Below are 11,958 nucleotides of genomic sequence, written 5' to 3'. Positions count from 1 at the left end.
AATCAGTAGCTGAAGTTGGTGCCCAACTATCTCTTCCTCCCCTGTTTTTTTGGAAGTGGAGCCTCCAATTCTAGCCACAGATTAGCTCCTAAGGTGGCTTGAAATGCCAGTGGAGGATTGTCACCGGCCTCCAGGACATGGAGTACTTTACTCATGAATCTTCTCTGCAGGTGGGTAGTCTCCTCCTTCCATTCTTTCAAGGATACTGGAGGATGTTCTTCTGGTCTCCTGGAGCTCCCAAACAGGAGCTTCAGATAGCTCTGGGTGATTACTAACTGCCCTGTTGCATGAGCTGACTCTAGGCTCCTTACTCTCCTGTCATCTTGCTGGTTGTCTATCCATTTATTTTTTTTAACATCATTTCTGGATTAAAGTGGTTTCTGTTTTAAATTTTACTACATTGTTTAGACACACATCTTTAAAAAGAAAATTCAAACAAAGCCACATCCCTCTTATGAAGACTTTCCTTTTACTTGATGAATAATATACAAATAAGGTTTACTGACCTTTAAGGTCTTTGAAAAATTGACTCAAACTTACCTTTAATTACCATATCCTGCTATTTGATTTAGTCAATATATACAGCAATGTCCCCACAAATTTATTTATTTTTTAAATCTTGTTTATTAGAGTATTTGTGAGTTTACAGAACAACCATGCAAAAAATACAGGGTTCCTATACACCACTCTGCCACCAATGCCTTGTATTGGTGTGGAATGTTTTTTACAAGTGATAACATGATATTTTTACAATTTTACCATTAACTAGAGTCCATTGTTTAACATAGCAGTCACTGTGTAGTATAGTTCCATGGACTTTTTAAAAATTTTTCTGTTACCAGCTATACAGTCTAGCATTTCCCCTTTTAATCACATTCAGAAATGTATTTCAGTGGTGTTAATTGCATTCACAATGTTGTGCTACCATCAACACCATTCATTACCAAAACCTTTCCATCATTCCAAATAGGAACCCTTAAACTTTGTATATTCTAGCTTTATAATCACAATGACCTTTTGTTTTGTCTCAAGGTAGTTAGAAAACCTATAGCCAGTAGACTGTGTTCACACACACTAATATTTTCTAGTGTGGCCTTTTTCTTCATCTATTTCCAAGGCTTGATTTCCCAGCACAAAATCTTTTTTTTTTTTACCTATTAAGTTACTTCATTCATTGCAGAGAGGGTTGACCTACATTTCCTTTTTTAACTTTATTCCATTAAACATGGATTTAGAACTTTCAGCATCTTAAAGGTTTAATAAATATAATATTAATTTATTTAATTGATACTCCATAAATGTAGGGAGATTACATTTAAGCTAAATAAAATTGAAACCATTATATTTTATTCCAGAAATGTTCTTTTTGCTTCTTTTATAGGAGGTTTAATGGATTTCTCTTGAATAAAATTCTAAACCTGTGAATAATCATAAAAGCATACTGAATGCTAGGTTTTGTAATATATTACAATTGTTTAATTTTTTAAAATTACAATTTAGGAAAGATCATTCCATACATTTCAAGGAATTTTCCTTTACTTATTGATGTTTGATAATAGGGATATAACCACTCATATTTTAGGCAGCACTAAATCTTTTTCCTTTTTTGCTTGGGCCCTTTTTATTTTCTTATATACCCCCAACCCCGTCACCCAACTCCTCCCCCAATAACAAAAACCTCCTCCAACATCATGAGACATTCACTGCACTTCGTGGATACATCTCTGAGTACTGCTGCACCTCATGGTCAATGGTCCACACCATAGCACACACTCTCCCACAGTCCACTCTGTGGGCTATGGGAGGACATACTATGTCTGGTAAATGTCCCCGCAGCACCACTCAGGACAACTCTAAGTCCCAAAAACGTCCCCACATCACATCTCTTCTTCACACTCCCTACCATCAGCAGCCACCGTAGCCACTTTCTCCACACCAATGCCACATTTTTTTGATTACTAACCACAATAGTTCATGAATAGATTATCAGTAAGTCCACTCTAATCCATACTCTAATCCTCCATCCTGTGGACCTGGAATAGTTGTGTCCACTCCATATCTATATCAAGAGAGGGCTTAGATTCCACATGGATGCTGCTTGCAATTCTCCTGCTTTCAGGTGAAGGCACTCTTGGCTCCATGGTGTGGTGGTTGACCTTCTTTACCTCCATATTAGCTGAGGGGGGATAAGTCCAATAAATCAGAGTGTAGGAGTTGCAAGTCTATTGAGGCTCAGGGCCTGGCTATCACATGGTCAGTCCAGAGATTCAAGTCCCCTGGGTATACATTAAACCCCAGCACCAACTACAGATCCAGGAAAAGTAACAGGAGAGGTTTGTGAACAAAGATCATATCTGAATCCAGCTCCATCATACAGAAACACAAACTGCAAAGTAGGGCCAACTGACATGGGACTGAACTCCATCTGCCATGACCATAGAAACTGTGGGTCTCTGGCCCTCAGAAGATCCAATATCTGAGGTTGTATCTACTTTATCTGTCTTTAGGACTCTGCTGAGGTGTGCATAAGGGTGACCCCTCTGATAACCTCCTGGCTCTTTTTGGAGACTCATAGCCATATAAACTCATTTGTCCTTTCCATTTCCCCCTTTTATTCAGGTCAAAAAGCATTTTTTAACTCCAGGTATTATATGTAGACTGAGATGTTCTGCTGGTCTGAGTTGACCCTTTTATTCAAGGTCATTTTCTAGTTACATCATCAGCTGGTACTTGGTAGTAATCCCTCAGCACCAGAGAGGCTCATCCCCGGGAGTCATGCTGGGGGGAAGGCAACGCATTTACATGCTGAGTTTGGCTTTGAGACTGGCCACATTTGAGCAACACGGAGGCTCTCAGGAGGTAACTCTAGGCACTCTGCAGCTCTAGGCCTTGTTCTTATTTCAGGTGCACAGGTTCACAAGCATAGTCATTAGTCAAGGTCTCATTGTTGGATCTTCCTTCTTTGGTCTTTGCCATTGCATTTGGGGGGTTGTTGCTGTTCCTTTAGGGAATGTGATAGAGCTCCCCTGGCTAGGAACTCAGCACTCCCTCAGTTGTTTTTAATTGTAACCACTATGAAAATATCCATTTTTATGTACCCTGGATATATACCCAGAGAACTCCCTGCCAACCATGTGTCCCTTGTTAATAACACCCCACACCAGTATTCCTCCCCTGCCATTGTTGAACCTCTCTGTGCTCCAAAACTTCTTCAAAAATGAAGCCTATGGGAAACGGACTTTGGCCCAGTGGTTAGGGTGTCCGTCTACCATATGGGAGGTCGGCGGTTCAAACCCCGGCCTCCTTGACCCGTGTGGAGCTGGCCATGTGCAGTGCTGATGCGTGCAAGGAGTGCCGTGCCACGCAAGGGTGTCCCCCACGTGGGGGAGCCCCACGCAAGGAGTGCGCCCGTGAGGAGAGCCGCCCAGCGCGAAAAAGAAAAGAGCAGCCTGCCCAGGAATGGCGCCCCCACACTTCCCGTGCCGCTGATGACAACAGAAGCGGACAAAGAAACAAGACGCAGCAAACAGACACCAAGAACAGACAAACGGGGGGGGGGGGGGAAGGAATTAAATAAATAAATAAATCTTTAAAAAAAAAAAAAATGAAGCCTAATATATTGCCAGGTTCCATTAATAGTAAAATGGAATATAGTGATGAGTTTAAAGGTTAGATATAGAATACATATTAATTTTTAGAAAAATTAAGGTAAAAATAAATTGGGGTATCAAAAAATTAAAAGATGTAAAAGCTTTGTTTTTAATATTTTGCCTTCCATCACTGCAATAAATGTGCAAATTGGCAAGGCAACTTCTTCCATCTTTTCCTCAGTGTCTATATCCTTTGACCTTTTTTCCCTAATTATTAAGCTTGTCTTCACAAAAGTTTTAGATCACAGTAATTCATTGAGGTCATTTAGTATTTGTCCTTCAATGCCTGGGTTGCTTTGCTCAAAATAAGGTTCTCAAGATTCAACCATGTTATCCCATGTGTTTTAGTGTATTTGTTCTTAAAGTCGAGTAGTATTCCATTGTATGTATATACCACATTTTATTTATCCATTCATCTGTTGATGGGCATTTGGGTGATTCCAACTTTTGGCAATAGTGAATAATGCTGCTATGAACATTGGTGTGCATATATCAGGTTGTGTCCTTGTTTTCCGTTCGACTGGGTATATACCCAGCAGTGGAATTGCTGGGTCATGTGGCAGATCTATAGCTCATTTTTGGAGAAACTGCCAAACTGTCCTCCAGAAGGGCTGGATTCTTCTGCATTCCCACCAGCAGTGGATGAGTGTTCCCATTCCTCCACATCCTCTCCAGCATTTGTAGTCTTCTGTTTTTTTCATAGCTGGCAATCTTATGGGAGTAAGATGGTATCTCATTGTAGTTTTGATTTGCATTTCCATAATAGCTAGAGATCTGGAGCATTTTTTCGTGTGCTTCTTGGTCATTTGTATTTCTTCCTTGGAGAAGTGTCTGTTTAAATCTTTTCCCCATTTTTAAAATGGGTTTTTTGTCTTTTTATTTTTGAGATATAGGAGTTCTTTATATATGCAGGTTATAAGTCTCCTATCAGATATATGGTTATGAAATATTTTCTCCCATTGTGTTGGTTCTCTTTTCACTTTCTTGACAAGCTCCTTTGAGGTACAGAAGGCTTTAATTTTGAGGAAGTCCCTTTTATCTATTTGTTCTTTTGCTGCTCGTGCTTTTGGTGTGAAGTTCATGAAGTGATTTCCTATTACAAGGTCCTGTGGCTGCTTCCCTACACTGCTTTACAAAGTCTTTATGGTCTTGATGCTTATATTTAGGTCTTTGATCCATCTTGAGTTGATTTTTTTATAAGGTGTGAGTTGGTAATCCTCTTAAATTCTTTTACATATGGATATCCAGTTCTCCAGGCACCAATTGTTGAATAGGCCATTCTCTCCCAGTTGAGAGGATTTGGTGGCTTTATCAAATATTATATGACTATATATATGAGGATCTCTATCAGAACTCTTAATTTGGTTCCATTGGTCTTTGTGTCTCTCCTTGTGCCAATACCATGCTGTTTTCAATATTGTAGCTTTGTAGTATGTTTTGAAGTCAGGTACTGTTATTCCTCCTATTTCATTTTTCTTTTTCAATATGTCTTTGGCTATTCAGGGCCTCTTTCCTTTCCAAATAAATTTCATAGTTAGTCTCTCTAGTTCCTTAAAGAATTATGTGTTGATTTTTATTAGGATTGCATTGAATTTGTACATCAGTTTTGTTAAGATAGACATCTAATATTTAGTCTTCCTATCCTTGAACAGGGAATATTCTTCCATTTCTTTAGGTCTTCTTTGATTTCCTTGAACAGTGTTGTGTAGTTCTCTGTGTATAAGTCTTTTACCTCTTTAGTTAAATTTATTCCTGGGTATTTAATTTATTTATTTACTATTGTGAATGGTATTTGGTTCTTGATTTCATCAAAAGATGCTCATTATTGGTGTACAGAAATGCTACTGATTTTTGTACATTTATCTTGTAACCTGCGACTTTACTGAACTTATTTATGAGTTAGAAGCTTTCTTGTAGACTTCTCAGGGTTTTCTATGTATAGGATCATGTCATCTGCAAATAATGAAATTTTGACTTCTTCTTTCCCAATTTGAATGCCTTTTATGTCTGGTTCTTGCCTCAGTGCTCGACCAAGTACTTCATAGACAATGTTAAATAAAAGAGGTGACAGTGGGCATCCTTGTCTTGTTCCTGATCTTACATGGAAAGATTTTAGGACTTCACCATTGTAAACAATGTTGGCTGTGGGTTTTTCATATATACTCTTTATCATGTTCAGAAAATTTCCTTGTATTCCAAACATTTGCAGTGTTTTTATCAAGAAGTTTGCTGTATTTTGTCAAATGCTTTTTCTGCATGAGTAGATATAATCATGTGACTTTTTCCTCCAATCTGTTTATATGGTATATTACATTGATTGATTTTCTTACGTTGAACCATCCTTGCATAACCAGAATGAATCCCATTGGTCATGGTGTATAATTCATTTAATGTGTTGTTGGATATGGTTAGCAAGTATTCTGTTGAGCATTTTGGTGTCATTAGAGAAATTGGTCTGTAATTTTCTTTCTCGTGATGCCTTTGTTTGACTTGTTACCAGGGTAATGTTGGCATCATAGAATGAGTTAGGCAATATTTCTTCTCTTTCAATTTTTTGGAAGAGTTTCAGCAAGAGTGGCATTAGTTCTTTCCAGAATGTTTTGTAGAATTCACCAGTGAAGCCATCTGGCCCAGGGCTCTTCTTAGTTGGGAGGTTTTTAATGACTGATTCTATCTCTTTCTTTGTGATGGTTTGTTGAGATCATCAATTTCTTCTTTCATCAATACAGGCTGCTTATGTGTTTCTAGGAATTTGTCTATTTCCTCTAAATTGTCATTTTTGTTGGAATATAGTTTTTCAAAGTATCCTCTCATGATCGTCTTTATTTCTGTGGGATCTTATTTTGTGTATTTTCATCTTCTCTTTTTGTTATTCTAGCTAAGGTGTTGTCAATTTTATTAATCTTCTCAAAGAACCAGCTCTTGGTTTTGTTTATCTTTTCAAGTGCTTCCTTATTTTCTATTTCATTTAGTTCTGCTCTTATCTTTGTTCTTTCTTTCTTTCTTTCTTCTTACTGTGGGGTTGCTTTTTTATTTCCTTTTTTACTAATTTCTCCAAATGTGTAGTTAGTTCTTCAATTTTTGCTCTTTCTTCTTTTTTGATGTATGAATTTGTTGCTATAAATTTCCCTCTCAGTACTGCTTTTGCTGCATCCCATTAGTTTTGGTAGGTTGTGTTATCATTTTCATTAGTTTCAAGGTAGTTATTAATTTCTTTTGAAATTTCCTCCTTCACCAACTGTTTTTCTAAGAGTGTGCTGTTTAATTTCCATATCTTGGTGTGAAATCTGGGTCTGGTCCTCGTAGATATCCAGTTTCACTCCCCTGTGATCAGAGAAATTATTTTTTATGATTTTGATCTTTCTGAATTCCTTGAGCCTTTCTTTATGGCCTAGCATATGGTCTATCTTGGACAATAATCCATGTGCACTTGAGAAAAATGTATACCCTGCTGTATTCAGGTGTAATGATCTGTATATGTCTTTTAAGTCCTGCTCCTCTAATATGCTGTTCAGAGTTTTTGTTTATTGATTCTCTTTTGAGATGTTCTGTCCAAAGTTGATAGTGGTGTATTAAAGTCCCCCAGTATAATTATAGAGGCATCTATTATTTCACTTAGCTTTTCCAATGTTTGCCTCATGTATTTGGAGGCTCCCTTGTTAGGAGCATAAATATATATGATTGTTCATCCTTCTTGAAAGATTATCCCTTTCACTAATATGTAGTGTCCATCTTTGTCTCTCACAATTGTTTTGCATTTAAAGTCTATTTTGTCTGATATTAATATAGCTACTCCTGACTTTATTTGGTTATTGTTTGCTCCAGCCATTCACTTTCAACCTCCTTGAATCCTGGGGTCTATCTAAGATGTGTTTCTTGTAGACAGCATATAGATGGGTCATATTTCCTTATCCAATCTTCCAGTCTGAATCTTTTTACAGGTGAATTTAATCCATTGACATTCAGTGTTATTACTTTCAAAGAATTATTTATGTTAGCCATATTTTCTTTGGACTTGTGTTTGTCTAAAATTTTTTTCTTCTCTTTTTGTCTTTTTTGTTGCTTGTACACTCTCCTCCAACTCTGCCTCTCCTGTTTTTTTCTTTGTTCCTGCAGAACTCCCTTTAGTATTTCTTGAAGGGCAGGGTTCTTGTTGGCATACTCTTTTAATTTCGGTTTATCTGTGAATATTTTGAACTCTCCATCATTTTTGAATGCTAGTTTAGCTGGGTAGATATTCTTGGTTGGAAATTTTTTTGTTTTATTATCTTGACTATATCATACCACTGCCTTCTTACTCCCATGGTTTCAGATGAGAAATCAGCACTTAATCTTATGGAGCCTCCCTTGTATGTGATGGTTTTCTTTTCTCTTGCTGCTTTTAGAATTTTCTCTGTCTTGAGCATTGGATAATTTGACAAGTATATGTCTTGGGGTGGGTCTGATGGGATTTATGGTGTTTGGGGTGCATTGTACTTCCTGGACGTGTACATCCATCTCCCTCAGTAGATTTGGGAAGTTTTCAGTCATTATTTCCTCCAACACCCCTTCTGTCCTCTTTCCCTTCTCTTCTCCTTCTGGGATGTCTATAATACGTATGTTTGTGCATTTTGCATTGTCATTCAGGTCCCTAAGTCCCAGCTGCATTTTTTTCTACCTTTTTATTGATCAGTTCTACTCTCTGATTTCAGATGTACTGTCTTCCACATCACTAATTCTGTCCTCTGCCTCTTCTAATCTGGTGCTCTTTGCTGAGAGGGTAGTTTTGATTTCTTGAACTGTGGTGTTCATCACCGTCATATCTGTTATCTTTTTGTGTGACTGCAATTTCTTCTGTATTCTCTCCAAGTGTTTTCTTCATATTGTTAATCTCTTCCTTTACTTCATTAAGTTGGTCTCTAATATATATGTTTTGAGAGCTCCTCTTCCTGGTTTTTAGTTTGTTCATTGGATTCAGCCATGTTTTCCTGATTATTGGTTTGGTTTGTAGTTTTTTGTTGCTGTCTGGTCATCATTTTATCTTGACAGGTTTAATCAGTTCCTTAGCTTCTTTGTCTAGTCTTGGGGATTAATTAGTTGTTGTTCATGTGTAAGTGTCTTCTCTTCATCACTTTGTTCTTCTTACTCTATTTTCTTGTTGCTGGCTAAGTTCACTTTGAAGGAAAATTTAGGGCCAGGGAAAGCAAAATGGGTAAGAAAAGAAAATGTATAAAGTAGTATTGGTAATAAATGTTAACAGAGAAACAATGTGAGATCTAGGAGAATGGATATTAGACTCATGTAAGTTGTGTAGAGTCATAGCAGCAAGTAGAGTACCTATAATGAGACAGTCAACTGAATATGGGGAGGAATATAGTATGAATTAAAAGGCCAGTATTTTCATGAGAGAGGGAAAGAGAAAAGAAAGACAATAATATCAAGAGTGGATAAAAGAAAACAGAACAAAGATATGAGAAATAAAAAAATCAGACAATTTGGGGGCCAAAGAAATGGAGGTGGAATGCAAGAGAAACAGCAGATGATGGAGGATAGAAAGATGTAGAGGAAAGGGAGAGTGTAGGTGGCCAAAATCAATACACACAGAAAAGAGGAAATGGAGGATGAGGAAACACAGCAAATGTGAAGTGCTCCCTGCAGCACCTATTAAATAAAGAAAATAAAATAAAAAAGAAGAAAAAGAGAGAAAAAAAGAGAAAAAAGGGGGGAACATAAAAGGGGATGAAACAAGCAAGATAAACAGAAAAAAAACTAAATAAATGAAAAAGAACCTTGTGGGATAAAATAGGAGATAAGACCAGGAGACAATGCAACAGTAGCAACCATGATAAAAAAAAAAAGAATCAAAGTTTCAAGCTAGGAATCCTCTTTGCAGTTAAATAAAATGCTTAGGGATCTTACATTCCATCTTTCTCCCATCCTCACTTCTGTCTCTCCCAGGTCAGCTGGAAAGGTGCCTGAGAGGTCTGGTAGGAGATTTAAGTGGGTTCTTGTTGAACCAACTCAACACAGAAGAGAGTGACTCTTTATTTCCAGCATGAGAGCACTTACACCTCACCAGCAACCCCAAATATGAGATAGCATGTCCTAAAGTCTCTTCCCCTTAGGTGTGCTAGGGGAGGTCTAATTGATTTTCTGATCCACCTCCTCCCAGACCAAGTTTCCTATCCTAGGACATTTACGTAAATTGGGCTTTCTCAGCAGATTCACCTCTGCTTTCTTCCCAGACTCTCCCCAAGTCAGCTGGTACACTCCTCAAAGCTCAAAGAAAAAAAAAAACGTGGAGTGCTAGGGTAATCAAGGACCTCAGATGGGCCTCAGGGTGCTGGATTTGGGGATGGGAAGTCCGGGATATTGCAGACTCAAGGTATGTGAGTCTGTGGAGTGTGGGCTACCAGGTTTTAGGGTATACAGACCTGGGAACCATGCATCCAGTAAACATGGGGTTTGGGAATGCTGTAGTGTGCATTTCAGGGATCCCTGTGGCTGGGCTGCCAGCCTTAGGGGGAGGGGTCCCACCCACAACTTCTGAGCTTTGTGTCAGAAACCCAAAATTCCACCTCTCACAAGAATCTGTCACTGTCTCACCAAATTGACATCCAGTCACCTCCTGCCCTGCAAGCCCCTGAAACAGCCTGCTCAGGGTCTGGGAACACCTCAGCACAACAAAGTTTTCAGGGATTGCCACATCTGGGCTGCCAGCCCTAGGGGGAAGAGTCCCACCCACAACTTCTGACCTCTATGTCAGAGACCCAAAATTCTACCTCTTGCAAGAATCTCTTCTGTCACTGTCTCACCAAATCAATGTCCAGACACATCCTGCCCTGCAAGCCCCCAAAACAGCCTGGTCCAGCAGAACTCTGATCGTACTCACCTGCTTCTTTGCAGGAGAGATTAAGAGATGCACTCACTCAGACACCATCTTGCCCCTAGCACTAAATCTTTATTGTCATTGATTTGTCATAAAATCCCTGAGGTTAATATATGATATGACTTCATCTTTCAGAAGTGAAAGGTCAAAGTAAGAGTAATTCAGGGGACCAATGAGAGTGCCTCCTCTGGATTTATTCTGATAGGTTTTTCAGACAAGTCTCAGTTAGAGCTGGTTCTCTTTGGAATAATCTTGTTCCTTTACCTCATGACCTTTCTAGGCAACACTGCTATCATCTTGGTGTCCATCTTGGACTCTAAACTCCATACTCCTATGTATTTTTTTCCTCTCCCATTTTTCCTTCCTGGACCTCTGCTTCCTCAGCAGTATCATTCCCCAGCTTCTAGTCAACCTCAAGTGTTCAGATAAGTCCATCACATATGTAGACTGCATGATTCAACTCTATGTCTCCCTTGTAATGGGCTACACTGAGTGTATCCACCTGGCTGTGATGACCTATGATCACTATGTTGCTGTTTGCCATCCTTTACATTATATTTTTTCATGCATCTTTGGCTCTGCCATGTCTTGGCCTCTATGGAATGGCTCAGTGGGGTGGCCACTACATTGATTCAGTCAACATTCTCCCTTCAGCTGCCCTTCTGTGGTCACTGCCAGGTGGATCATTTCTTCTGTGAGGTCCCTGTACTCATCAGGTTGGCATGTGTGGACACCACCTTCAACCAGGCTGAGCTCTTTGTGGCTAGTGTATTATTCCTGGTAGTGCCTTTGTCACTCATCCTAATCTCCTATGGGTACATTGCTCAAGCAATTTTGAAGATCAAGTCAGCCATTGGAAGACATAAAGCATTTGGGACCTGCTCTTCCCACCTGATGGTAGTCATCTTCTATGGAACTATCATTTTTATGTATTTGCAGTCAGCCAAAAGTAGATCCAAGGACCAAGGAAAGTTTGCTTCCCTCTTCTACATCGTGGTGATCCCCATGCTTAACTAACTCATCTATACCCTGAGGAACAAGAAGTAAAGGCAGCACTGAAAAAAAATTTTTGGAAACTCTATGACTGAGTGGGACATGATTATCAAGAAACATTTAGGGCTTTTCGGCAAGATGGTGGCTGCGTGAGCTTGCCTGGTAGTGTCTCTGCAGGGGGCGGCTGGGCAGCGTTGAAGGCTCTTTGAGACCGCGCTGTTTCGGGGATTTTTGCTGGTTGGAAGGTGTCTGGACGTCAATTCGGTGGGAAGGTAACAGAGAGGATACATCTATAATATATAAACGGAAGTCCCAGCTGGGCTCGGAAAGTTCCCTCCTTGGGTGGGCGGAGCCACGGTAGCGGGCGCTCCTGCAGCTCTGGAGCCGCGGCGGCCAGGGTTTTTGTTTTTTTTTTCCTTTTACTAGAGGCTTTGCGGTGCTGAGAAA

At 39.3% G+C, this 11,958-nt stretch overlaps 1 pseudogene; it reads left to right on the top strand.

The window, feature by feature from the left end:
- The first annotated feature begins 9,984 nt into the window (after nt 1-9,984).
- On the top strand, nt 9,985-11,716 carry LOC101431996 (olfactory receptor 2G2-like; annotated as a pseudogene).
- Nucleotides 11,717-11,958: the final 242 nt, after the last annotated feature.

Source organism: Dasypus novemcinctus, chromosome 17 (genome assembly GCF_030445035.2).
Source record: "Dasypus novemcinctus isolate mDasNov1 chromosome 17, mDasNov1.1.hap2, whole genome shotgun sequence".
In the NCBI taxonomy this organism is placed as follows: Eukaryota; Metazoa; Chordata; class Mammalia; order Cingulata; family Dasypodidae; genus Dasypus; species Dasypus novemcinctus.
Note: the sequence above shows the minus strand (reverse complement) of the source record. Positions and strands in the feature narration are given on the sequence as shown.